We start from the raw sequence: 20376 nt of genomic DNA, 5'->3' as shown, positions 1-20376 counted from the left end.
TTCACCCTGTGCTGCACGCAGTTCTCAAGACTAAACCTAAAGCTTTTGGGGGGGGGAGGCAGGTGAAACGAGAAGTTTATCCAGGATATGCAGGTCAGCTGCAAAACCTACACAAGGGTAAATGGGAGACTCACAAGCCTATGTCTCTCAAAAGGGGAGTGAGGGAAAGTTGTCAAGTGCCATCCATCATCCTATTTGATGTCTCCATCACAGTGATGTGTGGAATAAAAACAGAAGGGGTAGACTTGGAGTGTCTGATCCAGGTATTTCTGAAACAACTGTTCACAGAAAATGGGGGTCATTTTAACTTTCGTCGACAATGTAATACAGGTGATGTTGGAGGGGACACCACTTATACACACTGCCAATTTTCTTTTCCATTGACTTCAATGGCTTGACTTGATATCTTTAATATACCTACACATGTTTGACACCCTGCTGACTATTAAAGTACAAATGAGATTCTGAAGAAAAAAGGTAAAAGAATTCACCGCAGTTTTCACAATATAAGATTTTATATTATTTTATTTATGGAATTATTAATAAGCTTGCCCCGGCCAAGCATAAGAACGCTTATGTTTGAAAGAGGAACATGGACAAGAAAGCTGAACAAGGAGACGTGATGTATTTTATCTCCTCAATCAGCTCTCGTATCACAAGGAAAAACAGTAATTATTAATGACTGGAAAGTGTAATTATAATGAAGAAATGATTGCTGATGACTTACAGAACGTAGCCCTTGGTTCTTTGCATGTCTCTAATAATAAAAGCTTCTCTACTGTACATTTGGCTAATCTTCAAGTCTGTTGAAAAACAGCACCGTTTAACCTTGAAAGACTTGCATGGTACTTAACCTTGCTAGAACTTTTGAAGTCTTTTCATTCCAGCTACATGGATAGATTTTTAATGATTTTCTGCGCTGTTCCATTGAGCACTGTGCATTTACCACATTGAGTGACAGCATTCAATGGGAGACATCCTATAGTACCTGGTTAACATCACCTTTGGAGGGGCTGGGTTTAAAGATACTGGCCTGGGTAAAGTCCTGCAGCAGGTGGGAAATAATTAAAGCTTGTTGTAAACCATGGCACTAAGAGACTTGTATCTGGAATTTCCTTGGGGGTTTCTCCTGATCAGCCATTGAAACATCAGCGTATGATTGGCGGAAACCCACATCTGTCCGGAGGTTCTACCGATCTGCTGAAATTACAGAGGCCAATCAGGAGAAACCCGAGGAACATCCTGGAGTCTATCTGAGGCCTACAGGTGCTTGGCATTACAGCAAGTGTTGTCAAAATCATAGAATCATAGACAGTTACAGCACGGAAGGAGGCCATTTCGGCCCATCGTGTCCGCGCCGGCCAACAAAGAGCTATCCAGCCTAATCCCACTTCCCAGCTCTTGGTCCGTAGCCCTGCAGGTTAGAGCATCCCAAGTGCACATCCAAGTACTTTTTAAATGTGGTTAGGGTTCCTGCCTCTACCACCCTTTCAGGCAGTGAGTTCCAGACCCCCACAACACTCTGGGTGAAGAAATTTCCCCTCAAATCCCCTCTAAACCTTCCACCAATTACTTTAAATCTGTGCCCCCTGGTTTTTGACCCCTCTGCTAAGGGAAGTAGGTCCTTTCTATCCACTTTATCTATGCCCCTCATAATGTTATACACCTCAATATGGTCTCCCTTCAGCCTCCTCTGTTCCAAGGAAAACAGACTCAGCCTATCCAGTCTTTCCTCATAGCTAAGATTCTCTACTCCTGGCAACATCCTTGTAAATCTCCTCTGTACCCTCTCTAGTGCAATCACATCTTTCCTGTAATGTGGTGACCAGAACTGCACGCAGTACTCTAGCTGAGGCCTAACTAGTGTTTTATACAGTTGAAGCATAACCCCCCTGCTCTTGTATTCTATGCCACGGCTAATAAAGGCAAGCATTCCGTATGCCTTCTTAACCACCTTATCTACCTGGCCTGCTACCTTCAGGGATCTGTGGACATGCACTCCAAGGTCCCTTTGTTCCTCTACACTACTCAGTGTCCTACCATTTAATGTGTATTCCCTTTCCTTGTTAGCCCTCCCCAATTGCATTACCTCACACTTCTCTGGATTGAATTCCATTTGCCACTATTCTGCCTACCTGACCAATTTATTGATATCTTCCTGCAGTCTACAGCTTCCTTCTTCAGTATCAACCACACAGCCAATTTTAGTATCATCTGCAAACTTCTTAATCATACCCCCTATATTCAAGTCTAGATCATTGATATATACCACAAAAAGCAAGGGACCTAGTACTGAGCCCTGCGGAACCCCACTGGAAACAGCCTTCCAGTCACAAAAACACCCATCAACCATTACCCTCTGCTTCCTGTCCCCGAGCCAGTATTGAATCCAAAATAATATCTATAGATTAAATTCACTGATCTCATGCTCCCATTAGGGAGCTGCACTCAAATGAAGATTTGGCACTACAGTATTGTAGCCCTAACTTGACCCACTCACCCCCTTCTACCATGGCTCCCCTCCAAGAGCACAGAATCGGTGAATTTACCTTTATATCTATTACTGTAATGAGCTTCTTACGGCCATTTTATATTCTGTGGGATTGATTTTAACCCCAAGCAGATTTTGGGTGAGCGAGAGGCTTTCTCTGGCCTAAGTTTCAAGCCTGGGTATTTTAACTCCTGGGCCTCATTTAAAAACTACTGGCCCACTTCCCGCCTGAAACAGGCAGGAAGCAGGTGAAGAGCGGCTGCTGGCAGGAGAAGATCGGGCAGCTAAGGGCCACCTGCCAGATTGCAGGTAGGTGGCCGGAGAGGGGGGTTTCTGGAGGGTCTCACAGGAGGGAAGGCTGTGGAGATTGGGGCAGAGGATCTCCTGCGGCTTTCCTTGTGGGGCCTGGAGAAGCACACCTGCTCTTCCGGGCCCCACACAGGAAAGTTTTCCATTTACCTGGAGGGGTCTTCGGCTTTACTGCTTTATGCCAGTGGAGAAACGGTGACAGTTTTCCTACTCCCATCTCAGTTAAAATGCCATTGTGTCCTATTGACATCATAGGAACCCGATTAGCATTTACGCACGAGGCTCCTGCCTGAGTCCATGGGGCGGTGGGGAGGGAGGGGGAGGCGGGCGCACATCAACCGCCAAAGCCAACAGCATTTAACTGTTCGCCTACTTTGTTCCCGCCAAGCGGGGAGAGTTTACAGTCCCCCCCCTCCCGCCCCCCCCGTGCCGCCGTTCTGTGAGCGAGATGTTAATCTAAGTGGTTCGGGTGAACGTCAAAGATCCCATGGTACTATTCAAAGAAAAGCATTAAGTTTTCCCAGTGTCCAAGTTAATATTAATCCCTCAACCAATACCACTTAAAGCAAATTAATTGGTCTATTTTTACTTCCAACATGCAGTACATTGCATTATCCATATTAAACTTCATTCATCACTGATCGGCCCAAGTTCAAATCCTGTCACGCTCTCCTTGTAAATTCTTACTTCGATTCTCTGTGCCCCCTACCCCCAGTTTGCTGCTTGTGAAATGAATTACTTTGCATTGAGGCTGTGATTACAAATCATTTATATATACCAGGAATAGGAGGAGATCCAGCATGGGCCCTTGGGACACCTCTACTTCCTTCCCATTATCCAGTTATGAATTCATGTCTGTGTCCTACCTTTGCTACCTACTGAGCTTAGTTTGTAAATCAGTCTCCCATGCAGTAATTTATTGAAAACCTTTCAGAAGTTAAGGTACAGAATATCATATGCCTTCCCAGTGTCAAGTTGGGATGTCACGTCATCTAGAAATGTGTCTGAGGTTGGTCGGGCAAAATCTACTCCTTCTAAAGTCATGTTAACTGTCATATTAGAATATTTTCATAAGGCGCTTTTCTATTATGTTTCAGATTACTGGTTCCAGTAATGTTCAATTGTTAAGGTTAGACTAATGGATCTGTAGATTTTGTAATTGGACAGACATGTGGCTAACGAAATTTAACACTGACAAATGTAAAGTATTAGAGATAGGTTTGAAAAATGTGGGACACCACATAAATATACAATGACTGGAATTGAACTAATGCAAGCAGACTTAGAAAAACACCTGGAAGTAATAGTAGAGTGTCAGCTTGGTGTAGTGGTAACACATCTTGTGGCTAATTCAGAAGGTTGTGGATTAAATCTTCACTCTAGGACTGGCGGGCAAATACTTCGGTGCAGCGCTGAGAGACTGCAGCATTGCTGCAGGTGCCATTTTTCAGATGAGACATTAAACTGAGGCCCCCTCCCCCCTGTCTGTCTGTTCAGGTAAAATATCTCATGATACTATTCAAAGAAGAGCAGAAAAGCTTTCCTGGCCACCATTTATCCCTCATCATGTGCCATCGAAACAGCTTAACAGACCATTCATCTCACTTGTGAGACTTTGCTAAGTGCAAATTGGCTGCCATGTTTGTCAACAGGTGAACAATGACTACACTTCGCTAGTCATTAATTTGCTATGAAATACATTGGGAGCTCATTAGCATGCGAAAGGTGCTATATAACTGCACCTTTTCCCTATGACTTTGCTTCATTTTTCCTTTACTTCCTCCCTAACTTTCTAGTCCTCTTCTGCATTCTATGTCCTTCCTTTCCTTCTCCCCGACTTCACTTTCTTCTTGCCTTAAGAACCTCATCATTTTTCATTCTTATATCCAGATCTCCTTGCAGTGGAACGCTGTCACACGGAGAGGTTGCTTCAGGGTAGGGAAAGAACCTCTGAGAGGAGGAGCATTAATTTATCTGACCCAAAGTTCACCTGGACTCAGACTCTGAGCGGCAGATTCTGCAAAGCTGAGAGGAGCATCAGAAGAAATCGCAGGAAATCTCTCATCCTTGCAGCCAATAAGCTAAAATTGAATCATGTCAAAATATTCTGTTACAACATACATCAATTAATACCAACCCTTTTTCAATGTCCGCGACCTGCTAGTAATTATCTTCCACCCTGTTCCTATATTAATTTCCCAGTATTGCTACCTTGGTAGCCAAAATATACACATCAGTTTTTTGAGATGGAGTAAAGCTGCCATAAATTGAGTTTTAAATAAACCGGTCACAAAGCTAATCTTTTTGTACTTTGCAGTGATGTGAAGTTGGAACCGCTGCCTGATTGGATGTATGAGTTCCGAAGACATGTCCTGCTTGCCTGCCTGCCTGCTGGATAGTTGCCTGCAACCACTTTAGAAAAGTTGCGTAACTGCCAAATGGCGATCAGTTGAAGTCGGAGCAAGTGAATGACTTGCTTTATAAATTGCAACAGTTGTTACTAAACTTTGCATTTCGTCCCGAAACTACTTTTAATTCTCGCCAACATTTTTTTTCTTAATTAAAGTTCATTGATGTTTTGAGAGCTCTCGCAGGAGTTGCAGCCAGTGTCACGGTCCAGCTCCAACAGCTGCTTTCGTTTCAATTTTTACTAAACTTTTGTGTCTCGGCCAAATGAGCCTATGCAAGATGGATCAAGTATTTTCAGTGGGAGCATTTTGGCTGATAGCTAAAACAAGGTTTCTTTTGTAGTCTTTTTCAACATGCAGGAATATAATGTCACATGTCCAACAGCGTCTTGTTACTTGACCATGGTACATGGCGATATAATTTCCCCACGTTCATGACAAAGAATATCAAAGGAAGTAACTTCAACAATGCTGGACGTGTTTATTATGCATGCACTTAAAAGGCATGTCAAAAATGCATTTGGTGCTTGAAAACAGGATCTGTCTTGGCGGTTTTGGCAGGCAACCTGCAAAATGAAAAGACCTCGCATCCTTTTAAGTAAGGTCATCCAAATAACTTTAAAATCAGTTTTATCAGAAATTAAAATCCTGCTTTTACAAAAATAACCGTCCCTTCCCCCTCATCAGTTTTCAAAGAAAGAAATGTTTTTTTTGTCTGAGACAGAAAGAGCAACAATGTCATGTCACTGCCGCAAGTTTTCTTCGATAAATAAAGCTGAGTGGTGCAAAAATACAGTGTTGCCGCACACGGTACAGTGTCACTGTTTAGTAATAGCTTGCCGTTCAATGTTGTCTTTGGGCATGCTACATATTTTTTGAAAAATGATTTAAAGGCCGTTGGAATGAGAAGGTACACTTGACAGCTAGAATTATTAGGATCTCATCCTTTCCTAAAGCAAGCTCTCCATTTAAAGCAGCCCAGGAAACAGGTTAAAGTGACGGCTGAGACGGGGTATAGATCAAAATAAGTTCAAGCAGCCATGGCCTAGTCATTGTTTAATATAATCAAGTGATACACAACTGCTGATTGTTCATGTTAACTAAAGCCCCCTCTGCCCACTCAGTTACAATGTTGTGGATGCTGTGGTGTAGGCTTCATTCTGTGTTGTAATTTATTGTATCGTGTCTGCTTCTAATTTACAAATTTAGATTTCTTTGTGTATTAGTGATGCTATATATAATTCTTGAATAGAAAAACGGCAACATGTTGCAGTACAGCACAGGGTCAGGCCAACAGTTTATAAAATGATGTGATAAAAAACGACTCTTTCACTGCACCAAATAGGGAAAACTTCAGTCTTTTATACTGTTTTAAACTAACCAGAGTGAAGGTTGGAAGCTGCCTTCTCTTGCCCAACTTCAAAATGGGCACCCAGAGGAAAACTGGTTACAGGCCCACACCAGGTTTGACCTTAAATTAGTCAAGGTGCAGAAGTTTTGTCCTAAGCGCTGATCAAATTATACTTGGGTCAACGAATTTCGAGGCCTGGACGAGGTGTGAGCATCTGCTCGTCCAGTCCATTCTAGGGACAGAATAGTCAATGGGGGTTCGATTCTGGAGGGTGGCTGGGGCAGATGGAGTTGTACCCCAATAAACATTAGTGCCTTGAGGAGAGGTGGGAGAAAACGCAGGGATATGTTTCCCAAAGTATAGAGACCTAATTGTGTAGGACTAAAGTAACTGAAACATCATTAGTTTTACACCAAATGAAGTGCATCTAAAGGGACACATATGCTATGCAGCCCCCTTATACATAGGAGTGAACAATATGTTCAGATAAGTGAATTAGTCGAACCAGCTGTTCTACCCAGAGCCCTGAATATGGCCTATAATGGATTGAAAGCATGCTCTGCAACATTAGTTAATGCATTCACATGAAACTCCTTTGCCATTTATTTTAAAATTAATTAATTATACAAAGTACAGACTACCAGGTCTGCGCGGGTTAACGGCAAATGAAAAGCAATAAAATACAATAAGAATGCATTAACAGGGACAAGCCATTAGAAGACACTAACCTACCTCACTTGCACTAATCAATTGTGGTCAAGATGACAACCTCCTGTGCATCCCATAAAACCTACTGCTGCTGTAAATTTAGACTCCATTTTAAAAGCAGGAGCCATGGGCATTGTCTTTTGTGCCATTGACTCGGTGGCAACTAGAATGAGTTATTTCAGACATTAGATCATACCTCATAATGTGGAGTGAAGGACTGCGCGTGACCCAAATTGGAAACTCCTGATAGAATATTCATGAATGATATGAAATTGACAATTCGCAGCGCAGATGTTTGCCAATCAGTTTGATGCTGTTACAGCTCTGTTTTCTAACCTAGTGGCAACGGTGATCAGCTTCCTCCAGTGTTTTTGCACTCTCTTTCTGAATATCATGAAATATTCCTATCCCAAGTAGGTTTATTTCACTGTTCCAAGCAGAAAGACTAAATTATTTGCAATTATTTCAGTGATGTCCAGACATTCAAAGTACTCTCACCACTTGTACTACTGGTGCTGTTACACCTAAATAGCCTGGTCATAATTTGCTAAAATGTAACAATCTTACATTAAAAACAACATTTCAATATAATCACCATAGTTATCAGGTAAATATTGGGATACCTCCCGTGCCACACTGAGTAATGGAGCTGTATGTCGGGTATGTACATACCACAATACAAGGCAAAACATCAAGATAGCATGGCAAAATATCTACACAAGTGTTATTAGAGAATTACATTTTTAATTTGTTTATCATATACAATTGGAGACAGTTTTAAGAAAGAAAATCCTCATAAGCCACTGAACTGTAACATCACACAATTACCAACGCACTTCAATACAGCAAAGCAACAGGGGCTCTTCACTCCACATTATAAGGTATGCTCTACTGCCTGAAATACCTCACTCCAGGGGCTCTCGCCTTCGCCAGGCGACATTAGAAGACAATAGAACATAAGACTATGACGGCTGCTCCTGATTTTAAAATGAAGTCTAAATTTACAGCAGCATTAGGCTTTCTCAGATGCACAAGAAACTGTCAGCCTGGTCATAATTGATTATTGCAAGTGATGTAGGTTAACGTCTTTGAGTGGCTTGTCGTGTGTCGATCTATTTTGATTGCTTTTTGTAGCTTTCCTGTGGTTTTTAACCATACCGCCCATATAATCTGTACTCCGTGATGCCGCTTTTGTTTTAATTGAAGCAACCCTTGCAGAAAATTTCAGCAACTGTTTCCAGCGGTGACTACCTGCGTAACTGGTGCTTCTGTGACAAGATGGGGAGTTTGCATTAACAAACACATGAAAAAGAACAGGGCCAAGTAAACAAAAAGAGATGTAGTCATTCAACCCATCTCACTCACCCTGCTGCTTAACTCTTTGTTCTGAGCTGTGTACAACCATTTTATCTCCCACCTACCGAGGGGGCAATTGTTCTGACTATATTTGTGAAATCTACTGCTGGATGGTAAAGACCGATATCAGGAAGTATTTCTTTGCACAGAGGGTGATCGACAGCCAAACACAGTCGCCAGGTAGGGTCGGTCATGTCAGGACATTGGACTTACTTATGACACATTTTTGATGCTGCAATGGGAAGACGGCCTGCTCAGGTATCCTGGAAGGATGCGATCAAATGGGCCGAGGAGCCCTCGTCATCTCAATGTTGTGTTTCAGAGATAAATGTGTTGAAGTATTCACTCTGTCTATGCACTCGCCCACTCACTGCCACCAATAAATGCACTCAAGCACAAGCAGGCTCGAGGGGCCGATTGGCCTACTCCTGCTCCTACTTCTTATGTTCTTATGTTCTTATGTTAAATTCTAATGGAACTCGTTTTACGTGTGGTTCAGCTGTTGTAGTATCTCTTCTCATTCCCTTTCTCTCGGCGTGCAACAGGAGCATTTTTGCCAGGCCACTGGCCTGGAACTCCAAAGCACCAGCTCAGATATACCCAACCCGAGGGATTTGTCCATTGACAGTGACAGCATTGGGTTAGTCACAAAGCACAGGTGAGCGGGAGGTGATGGAGGTAAAGGAGAAGCTGGAGCCCTGCCTTCCAAAGGGCCAGCTTGAGTCATTCTGGAGCTAATGGATGCAGACCTCAATGGGCTGGCTTTAAAAAAGGAGGCTTTCTGAGCACAGAAGTGTCATACAGTTGGTGGACAATTTGGCAAACAGCCTGAAACAGCTGAAGGGCATTTTGAAGAGTCACCCTGAAATGTGTTGAAACTCCAAGGACACTGCAGTGGAGACCCCATAAGGCATATTGGTCTCCATTATCCAACCGACTCCCTGCTCTGGTTTTCAGATGCTGCCAGATCAAATTAAAAGAATCACGGCCAAGGGCTTCACTTATCTCATCAGTGCTACTGGGTTGGCTGTCATGTAAATTAGTGGGCACGGCGAGACTGGGCCCAGCAACCAGGGCATGGCTGGAACTTGCAGAGAGGAATATGCTGCCACACACCTGGAAGTGCTGGAAAATGGGATTAGAATAGATAGGGCTTGATGGGGCGCAGACACGATGGGCCGAAGGGCCTCTTTCTGTGCTGTATAACTCTATGGCCTAGAAATTGGGTATAGCCTTGCTTGAGGCGTTAGAACTGGCGGAGCGCTAGGTTTATAGCCAGACGAAAGTTATCGCTGCCTGGCGAGATATTGGGTTGCATCGCCCCCAAAGGGGATTGAGGCGCTAATTCAGCTGTTGCACGGTGCTCTTAAGGCGCAAAGGTTCAGGCGCTACTCAATATCGACGCGGACGGGCGCAGCGCAGGTGATCTCAATTACGGGAAACCACGAGACCTCCAGGCGCCGGCCGGCTCTTAAAGGGGTGGGTCAGTCAGCCTAAGCTTCAGATTCGGCGCTCGCCCTTGTCTGGCGGTACAAACTTGTTCAGCATGGAGAAGGTTAGACAGAGAGCAGAGCGCTTCAGCACTGAGGCTCTGGACCACTTGGTGGCTGCAGTTGAACGCCGTCGAGAGGTCCTGTATCCGGATAATGGCAAGAGGCCGAATCAGAAGGCTTACCGACGATCTTGGAGGGAGTTTGCTGTGAGGGTCAACTCCAGCAGCATGGCGACCAGGACCCCTGTTCAGTGCAGGAAGAAATTCAACGACCTCACACAGATCGTTAGGGTGAGTGATGGTTTAGCAATCTTCTGATTCCCTCCATCTGCAGCTGACTTCGGGCACCCTGCTGCAATGATGCCCCATGGCCATCTGTCAGCATGCACCCATGGCCCTTTCTGGGCACACACATGGACAGATGTCTCAAGGCCTCATGTAAGGGCTCTTGCACCATGGGGGGCATGCGATGATCTCTCAAGGCATCATGTTACAGAACTTCCCCTTCTTTCCCCTGCAGTCCAAGCTGGCGATGATCCGGAAGGAGCAGCGTCGAACCGGTGGCGGACCTCCACAAGTGGTCACTCTGACGGATCTGGAGGAGAGAGTGCACCAGATACGTGGAGGATGTCTGTCTGGTCCTGTGACCACTGCATCTGCCGACCCCATTACCGACAGCGAGGGTAAGACTCTCACCTTTTTCACCTGTTGCCTTCCACTTGGTCCCCCCGCCAGCATGCATCCTCAGTGTGCAGCCATGTCAGAGCCTTGCCGCAATCTGGCATGCCTTTCAGCAAACCTGCCCTTTTGCTAAAGCCACTCTTCCACCTCCCACTTTCAGATGAAGCAGCACCAACTCGGGCACAACGCGCTGAAGCTGCCAGTGCCAGTGCCACCGGAGGCGAGGACCAGGAGGAATCCGGACCAGCCGTTGCAGAATCCGGGGAGCTGACACATCTACAGACTGGGGATAGTAGTCCCCTGGAGGGGAGGGGGGGGGGCTCTGAGGATGAACCAGTTGCCGGACCAAGCGGCATGCAGCAACGCACGGGGGATAGGCAAGTTCGGCCACCGTCTCCCCGGAGGGCAAGGCAGGTCGTGATGACTGCTGCACAGAGTGCAGATGAGGTGCGTCGCCTGGCTGAGATGAGCAAACAGGCCCGGGTCAGACACACGGAGCTGATGGCTGCAGTCGAGAAGATGCCTGAGTCAATAGATTCATTGGTTAAGAGTATGTTGGACTTCGGGGCAACAATGGAGAGGACTCTCCAGGGCTTTGGGGCAACAATGGACAGGACCCTGCAGGTGTTCGGGGCAACAATGGACAGGTCTATCCAGGGCTTCGGGGCAACAATGGACAGGACTATCCAGGGCTTCGGCCCAACAATGGAGAGGACTGTCTACGGCTTTGAGTCGGCTATGGAAAGGACTGTTCAGGGCTTCGGACAATCCCTGGAAAGGTCTGTGCAGGGCTTGTCCGAGGCAGTGGAGCGGTCGGCACCTGGCTTGTCCGAAGCAATGGGAAGAACTGTCCAGGCCTTCTCCGAAGCACTGGCACCTGGCACACAGGTCCTCACTGTTGCCACGCAGTCACTTGCTGGGCTCCTCCACAGCCAGATTGACGCAACGCAATCTCTCACTGTAGCCCCCTCTCTGCATCAGTTAGGATCACCCCGGGCCCTTCCAGTCCCATACAAGGCCAGCAATCAGTGGAGCATGCGATTGTGGCGGATGAGCCGAGCCGCTCCCCTCAGATAGCCAGTGTGTCGTCCGACCATGGTGCAGGTGTCCTCTCTCGGCAGGAGACCACTGCACATGCCAGCGCTGGGACGCTTGCATTGCAGCTGCCACCACCTGCAGGCCACACTGCTTCCAGCCATGGTCACATCAAGCATCCTGCGTCCGCACCCTCCAAGCCCAGAGGTCGGCCAGGCCGTCCCTCAGGGGCTTCTGCGCTTCCAGACAGTCAGCAGGCGTCCCCCAGCCTTGAGGCCACCACTGGGGTCCAATTACGTAGGAGCAGCAGGGAGGGAAGGGGCCGGGCGCGAAAGAGAAGTCGTTCTCCCTCAAGGGGCCAGTTGTAGAGGGAGGTGCTGAGACATTTGTTTGTCCAAATTCAAGGACACCCTCACCTGTTGTTATATTTGCAGAAGGTTTGTTGAGTTTTGCGGCTTTGCCGAACAGTTCACAGTTATTTTGAAAGTTATGGTTTCTGTTGACATTACGTTGTTTAGCTGTAATGAAAGACTTTTGTGCCAATAAACAGAAGTTTCAATGTGGCATGGTGCATGTGATTAGTTTCAGTGATGCTGGCATTCAGAGGCCCTCAAACATCCAAAGTGTGCATGAGTTAAGACTCTCATCATTCCGCCACAGGGGTCTCGACACGAGTCCAGATGAGCCTCTGACATATGGCCCTTCCACTTTCAGCAGCCCTTCCATCTTCCTCCTCCTCCTCCTCCTCCTCCGCCTGCTCTGCTGGTCGTTGAGGGACAGCTGGAATTGGCTGGGTGCGTCGATTCGCCAAGTTGTGGAGCATGCAGCAGACAACGACGATGTGTCCCACTTGCTGCGGCGAGTACTGCAGGGATCCCCCCGAATGTTCCAGACATTGGAAACGCTTTTTGACAACACCAATAGTGTGCTGTTTACTGTGCCTGGTCGCCTGATAGCCGCTGTTGATCAGCTCTTCTGCTGGGGTGTCGGCCACACGGAGTGTTGTCATCAGCCATGGCCAGAGAGGATAGCCCTTGTCCCCAGTAAGCCAGCCTCGTCTTCGAGGCAGCCCCTCAAAAAGGTTACAAACTGAGGTCAACCGCAGGATAAAGGCATCGTGGCTGCACCCTGGGAAATGCGCGGTGACTGCCATGATGATTTGGCGGTGGTCATAGACCAGCTGCATGTTGAGGGAGTGCAACCCCTTGCGGTTGCGGAAGTCCTAAGGATGATGGCATGGCGCCCTCAAAGCCACGTGTGTGCTGTCAGTCGTCCCCTGCACCATGGGGAAGTCCGCAATAGAAGCGACACCCTGCGTGCCCTCCGCCTGCTTGTGCAGGGTCCGAGGGAAGGTCATGATTTGACGCCTTCGCAAAAAAGGGCTTCTGTAACTTGTCGGATGCAACAGTGGACTGCAACCTGAGCGACAGTTGCAATGTCCCCAATGGCTGACTGAAAGGATCCGTTGGCATAAAAATGGAGGCCATCAGTCAGTTTAGCCATCACAGACAGAGAGGTTCTGCAGCGTTCACGCGGCTGCAGATCCTGACCAAACAGGTGGCACAGATCAGTAACAATGTCCCTCCAGAATCGGAGCCTTCCCAAACACTGCTCCTCCGACATGTCAAGGCTTGTCACCTGCTGCCTAAAGACACTCGCAGCTTCCCGTCGGATTGGCCGACCTCCATTGCCCCTCCTCCTTCTGGCCAATCCCGGCCCTCTCTCCCGCCGTCTCTCTGCCCCTTCACAGTGTTGGGCGATGAGGCCGTCGCCCTCCAAACAAACTCTCATTCCGATGCCAGTTGGTCAAAAGGCTTTTAGGTGTAGTGCTGCAAGTGCTTCGGACAGGTTTGAAGGACCCAAGTACTCTAAAGCTAAATTCCCAGAACTCCGCTCCACATTAGCTCGCCAACTCTCTCTAGCAACGATCGCAATGAGCAGGCCAAGTGGCAGAAGATTCTGCACTAAAGCTGTCCCCTTTAAATAGCGCCCCTCTACTCCGAGAAGGGCCTGTTAGCCCTCCTTCGAACTGTCACTAATAGCGCTGGGTGCTAAGGCTCCGGGCGCCACCCACTATGCGCTCAGGCGATCCTAGAAGGCGTTGCACACTGAAATGACGTCATGAACTGCTTGCGCTCGCGGGTGCGCGCAAACACTTAGCGCAGGCGCTAAATGTATAGTCAATATCTGAGTTGTCGCTATCTTCATAGCGTCCGCCCCAACATAGGGCTTCGCCCCAATTCTAGGTCTCTTTAGGCGCTCAGCGCCGGCGCTACCAGCCCAATTTCTAGGCCTATGACTCTAACCACCCAGCATCCCTCTTCATTACTCTACACGTGCCAGAAAATGGGCACTACCAGACTGCCCTAGCAGCAGTGGGCACAGTGCGGCCAAGAGCTGGGTCACCTCAAGACCCAGCTCAAGGAGGCAGTGGGCCACCTCAGCCCCAAGGATCTTCAACTGACACTCAAAAACAGACACGTCACTGACTTAAGCCACTGCTGGGAGCACATAGGCGGAATGGCAGATTAGGTTCGAGAGCACATAAATTGTTATATTTTCAGAAAAGGGAAGCACAATGATACATGACAGTCAGTTCACACGCACAAAACATTTATACAGGGAATAAATATCTGGCACCACTTAAGTAGTTCTGCGTCCAAAAATGTTCTTACTGTTGTCTCATATAATGGCTCATTAGAAGAAAGGAAGGGGATAAATGGGAGTTGAGATGCAGCACTGACGAATATTAGATAGCGTGTGTCATAAGACTGATGACTGTTTATACACTGGGGAAATTGAAGGACTTATTATGAATCTATGGAAGGAAGTCTGGCAGATATGTGATGTCCCCTGTGAGTATTTAGAAGGTTCCCACAGGTTATCAAATGGAATAGGGGATTGTAATAGGAATGTATTAAGTTAAGAAGATTGAATGCTAATTGGAGGCGAATAGTAGTACAGTAGTATCCAAGGGGAGAAATTGGTCCTCGTCATGCCCAGTTTTGGCCTAAACATGTGGAGAGGGAAGGGGACAATTTTGGATCGCGATCTCTCGCGGCCAATCTCCCCCAGAATTGTGCCAGCTGCCAAAATTGGAAGCCAGTGACTTCCAAGTGTCCATGATGCCCATCTGAAATAGGCGTTAGGCACCCTGAATATGCAAATCAGGGTCTTAGAGCCTGTCTCAGGACCCTGCCCTAAATTCGTCATCAACTGAGGCAGTCTGCTCACTTTTTTCGAGTCCATAAATGGAGACTGTAAACAGAAAGGTACTTTTTTTATACTTTTGTTTCTGTGGAGCCAGGAGGAGCAGGAGTGTTCCACGATAATGCTATGGGCCGCTGTTGGTCCAGGCCCACTATTAGAGTTGTATTATTGAGTGCGCCTTTCTGCAGGTCACACTGAGTCAGTCACAAAGGGACCTCCACACATGCATGCTTGGCCATGCACAGGGCTTAATTCCCCAGGTGGTTAGCTTTTAATATTAAAAGAGCACAGAGAGGAATGCCCACTTTCTCCTAACATTAAAAAGATTCTGGACAAAGTTTCAAAAGTTCAAGAAATCCAAAGGACTGCTTGGTTTTAGTGCGTTCAGGACTCAGAATGGAGTCAGAGTCCTAAATTATTCTTCCATTCAAATCGATGTGCGCCCAAAACCACTTTACTGAAGAGAAAGTGGTACTATTACAAAAAACAAATTGAGACGGATAATAAGCTTTTGGTATCTGATAAACTTTTTGGAGGGTAACAAATATTTTTTATGAGAGAAACACTCATGTCTCATTTCTTTCCTTTATTTCACTTTCTGTCTCCTTACTTTGCCCTTCTACATTTCTTTTTCTTTCTCTTTCTATTTTCGTTTCTCTGTGTGTGTCAGTGCCTTCTGTTTTTCTCCATTTCACTTCTCTCTGTGTAATAGCAGCTATTCAAAAAAGTAATAGATATTTATCAATATAGTAAGTGTGATCAATGTTTGAAATATTCTGCCAGAGAAGATAGTAGAGATAAGGCAGGTGGCATGCAAAACGCAGTGGGATATTAGAATGGGTGAACTAGAGAAACCAGCTTTGATAGGCCGAATAACCTGTCCCTGTCCTTGATTGTTCTTATGTATCTCCTTACTTTATCTTAGCCCTCTCCATGTCCTTTCTGTATTTCTTTTCTCTTTTCATTGCTGTGTTTCTTTTGTGTGTGCGTCTAGTTCCTCTCAGTTTTCCAATATCCTTTCTGTCTCTGTATCCTTCTGTTTCTATATCTCATTTCTCTTTTTTTTTAATTCTGCATGTCTCCTTTCTTTCTTTGCTAGTACTTGGGGAGCAATTTCACTGTGACGGGACAGCTCCAGGAATGTTCCTAGGGTCAAATCACTTATCAACTGGCGATGTCATTCATTACACTGCTCCCACCTCTGCCTCAGCAATAGAGCATTAAATCATGGTGATAGAACAACAAAGAATACAATAGAATTGATGTAATCCATTTGATGCCACTAAAAGCAACATAAAACATAGAAAGAGAAAGGACCGTTCAACTCTTCAATCCCAATCCCATCACAGACCATGCACAATGTGTTCTATCATGGATTCTACCCAATCCATTTCATCTCCTGAGAAAAGACTCTGTAAAGGTTTTCCCTGGCTCCAAAAGTAAATGAAAAGAACTACAGAATATCCATTCTACCTTACATCCTACATTATTCATCATTAATCTGAGACTGGTTGCTTTCCTTGGGATGACATTTCCACGCTCTCAGATGCATAGAAACATTTGTGCCTCAGAGGGCTGCTTTCAGACAGATCATTTAAAAAAAAAATCTCCACTGCTTTCCATACTTATTTCTTCAGATACACAGGGCAATATGACTTCCAAAAAGGATTATGATTGCAACAGCAAACCCAAATGTGACAAAGACATAATATTTTCTACGCTTTCTATAATTGCTGGCTTGGAATGTATTAACAAGGCTGTAGATGTAGCTCTATTGAAGAGTTTAGATTACCTCATAAACTATGAAAACAATCGCTCAAGCAGTTTAAAAAGTCATCTAGATGCTGAGATTGTGTTACACACGTGTAAATCCATGATCTAAACCAGCTGTTAGTATGTACAATAAATTGTAGTTTACTTTTGTGAATGTTTAATCAGGCTTCAGTGCTGTGAGGGATAATGTGAATAAGCTGCCTTTACAATGGATGCATCATGTGACCAGCTGCTTCAAGTAACCATTCGTTAACATTTTCTCTTTCTCTACCTCCCTGTCTTTCTAACACACTCAGCTCTTGTTAAATGTAACACTATAGTGCTGTTAATGAAGAATTTTTACGTTGGGTCCAGTTAAACTTCCAACTTCGCTTTGATAAGAACATAAGAAATAGGAGCAGGAGCAGGCCATTCAGCCCCTCGAACCTGCTCCGCCATTTAATGAGATCATGGCTGATCTGATTTTGGCCTCAACTCCACTTTCCTGCCTGCTCCCCATAACCCTTGACTCCCCTGTTGCTCAAAAATCTGTCCATCTCAGCCTTGACTCAATGACTCAGCTTGCAAAGCTCTCTGGGGTAAAGAATTCCAAAGATTCACGACCCTCTGAGAGAAGAAATTCCTCCTCATCTCTGTCTTAAATGGGCGACCCCTTATTCTGAGACTATGCCCCCCTCATTCTAGATTCCCTGACGAGCGGAAACATCCTCTCAGCATCTACCCTGTCCAACCCCCTCAAAATCTTATATGTTTCAATAAGATCAACTTTCATTCTTCTAAACTCCAATGAGTATAGGCCCAACCTGCTCAACCTTTCCTCATAAGACAACCCTTCCATTCCAGGAATCAACCTAGTGAACCTTCTCTGAACTGCCTCCAATACAAGTACTGTATATCCCTCCTTAAATAAGGGGACCAAAACTGTACACAGTGCTCTAGGTGTGGTCTCACCAGCGCCCTATACAGTTGTAGCAAGACTTCCCTACTTTTAGACTCTATTCCCCTTGAAATAAAGGCCAACATTCCATTTGCCTTCCTAATTACTTGCTGCACCTGCATGTTAACCTTTTGTGTTTCATGTATGAGGACACCCAAATACCCCTGTACCGCTGCATTCTGTAGTCTTTCTCCATTTAAATAATATTTTTCTTTTCTATTCTTCCTACCAAAGTGGATAACTTCACATTTTCCCACATTATACTCCATCTGCCAAATTCTCGTCCACTCAATTAACCTATCTATATCCCTTTGCAGACACTTTGGGCAGGATTTTCATTGGGCCGTGGAGGCGGGATTGGAGGCATGTGGGGGGTTAAAATCTCGAAATCGGGAGGCACGAATCCATCCCGCCTCCAACCCGCCTCCATGCCAGTTTCAAAGGAGGCGGATACCTGACCTGTGCTGGGACCCGCCTCCCCGAGGCGGGAAGGGGATTAGTGCCAATTAACTGCTTGCTAATAGGTAGTTAACAGGCAGTTTTTAGCCTAATCCCTATTTTTATTGCTGAAGTATGGGATTCCCGACGGTTCCAAACCACGCCAAGTTAGCGAGGCGGACCGTCGGGCTGAAGGGCTTGGAGGGTTCAAGATGTCCGGTGTTCAGGTGAGTGATGGGTTCATGAGTGCAAAGGTAAGTGTGTTTGGTGTGTATAAAGTGTTTAAAGAAGTTTTACTTACCTTTTCTTACCTTTACAGCCTTCCTTCCTTCAGGTCTCGGGAGTCCCTCATCTCACCAGCACAGAAAGCAGAATGGCCGCGAGCTGTCAAAATCTGCAGCATTCTGCTTTCTGTTCTGGAGAGATCTCTAAATCAGCCCGAGAGGAAGGAATTAACTTGGAGTACAGATTGTCAGTGTTTGACAGCTTCAAAGAGCTGTCAAACGCTGATATTTCATCTGTCAAAAGCTCTTGACAGATGAAATATCAATCTGTGACATCACCTGTTGCCAGGCGGCCCTTAATTGGCCTGCTGAGCCCACTGGGTGGGCTCAACAAGGTCAATCAAGTGAAAATCGCGTGGGTTGGCCTCAACTCGATGGAGGTGGGACTACAACCCCGAAAGTTGTAGTCCCGCCTCCATCACGCCTCCAGTATCAAAATCCAGCCCATTATGTCCTCCTCACAACTTGCTTTCCCACCTATCTTTGTATCGTCCGCAAATTTGGCTACAATACACTCGCTTCCTTCATCCAAGTCATTAACATAGATTGAAAATAGTTGAGGCCCCAGCACTGATCCCTGTGGCACCCCACTAGTGACAGATTGCCATCCTGAAAATTATTTATCCTGGCTCACTGTTTTCTGTCAGTTAGCCAATCCTCTATCCAATCTAATATATTACCCCCAACATCATGAGCTCTTATCTTATGCAGTAACCTTTTATGTGGCACCTTGTCGAATGCCTTTTAGAAATCCAAATACACTACATCTACTGGTTCCCCTTTATCCACCCTGCTTGTTACCTCCTCAAAGAACTCTAATAGATTTGTCATACACGATTTCCCTTTCATAAAACCATGTTGACTCTGTTTGATTGTATTATGATTTTCTAAATGTCCTGCTATTACTTCCTTAATAATGGATTCAAGCATTTTGCCAATGAAGATGTTAGGCTAACTGGCCTATAGTTTCCTGCTTTCTGTCTCCCTCCTTTTTTGAATAACCGTTACATGTGCGGTTTTCCAATCCGCAGGGACTTTTCCAGAGACAAGGGAGTTTTGGAAGATTACAATCAATGCATCCACTATCTCTGTAGCCACTTCTTTTAAGACCCTAGGATGCAGGCCATCAGGTCCAGGGGACTTGTCAGCCTTTCGACCCATAAGTTTGCCTAGCACTTTTCTCTAGTGATAGTGATTGTTTTAAGTTCCTCCCTCCCTTTTGCCCCTTGATTTTCTACTATTACTGGGATGTTTTTAGTGTCCTCTACTGTGAAGACAGATACAAAATATTTGTTCAATGCCTCTGATGCGCTATCAATTACTCATAAAAGACTGAGAGTTAGAAGAGTAACTAAAGGCTTTTATTAACAACAGAATGGAGGTCTGCCTCGAGTGGTCGACCGGTCCAGGATACCAAGGGCTGGGGAGCAGTCACCTTTATACTAGGACCTGTGGGAGGAGTCAGCCGAGGCATGTCCAGGCATGTACACAGTGGAATACAAACAGGACAAACAGGAATACAAACAGTGGTTTACCACATTCACCCCTTGTTTAAAATTGAGTCCGGCGGGGTGAAGTGTATTAAAAGTTAGTGTATTGGAGTCTCTCCGGAGGTCTTGTCTGCCGCTGTGATCGGCGTGGCGACGGCAGGGGTAGTGAAGCTTCCGGCGTCGAGTCCAGCGTAGGCTGTGGCACAGGCGTGTCGTCCTCGTAGATGTCGAGCGGGTCGCGGGGCCCAGGCCTGCCGTCTGCTGGGGCTGGATATCGGATCGTGGGGGGGGGTGGTAGTGGGTAGTGGGTTACTGTGGTCCCCGAGGGTGCAAGGTCTCTTATGGAGACTGTGTCCTCCCGCCCGTCCGGGTATGCGATGTAAGCATACTGGGGGTTGGCGTGGAGGAGGTCG

General features: G+C 46.0%; 1 protein-coding gene across 5 annotated transcripts in view; it reads right to left on the bottom strand.

Annotated features, from left to right (window-relative positions):
* The window catches only part of nrp1a (neuropilin 1a), a 181577-nt gene that overhangs the window by 92627 nt on the left and 68574 nt on the right, over positions 1-20376 (bottom strand). The gene's annotated exons all lie outside the window — the stretch shown is intronic.

Source organism: Somniosus microcephalus, chromosome 5 (assembly GCF_052327205.1).
Source record: "Somniosus microcephalus isolate GS21.2 chromosome 5, FLI_Smic_1.0, whole genome shotgun sequence".
In the NCBI taxonomy this organism is placed as follows: Eukaryota; Metazoa; Chordata; class Chondrichthyes; order Squaliformes; family Somniosidae; genus Somniosus; species Somniosus microcephalus.
The sequence above is the reverse complement of the archived record's forward strand: the minus strand, read 5'-3'. Positions and strand labels throughout refer to the sequence as shown.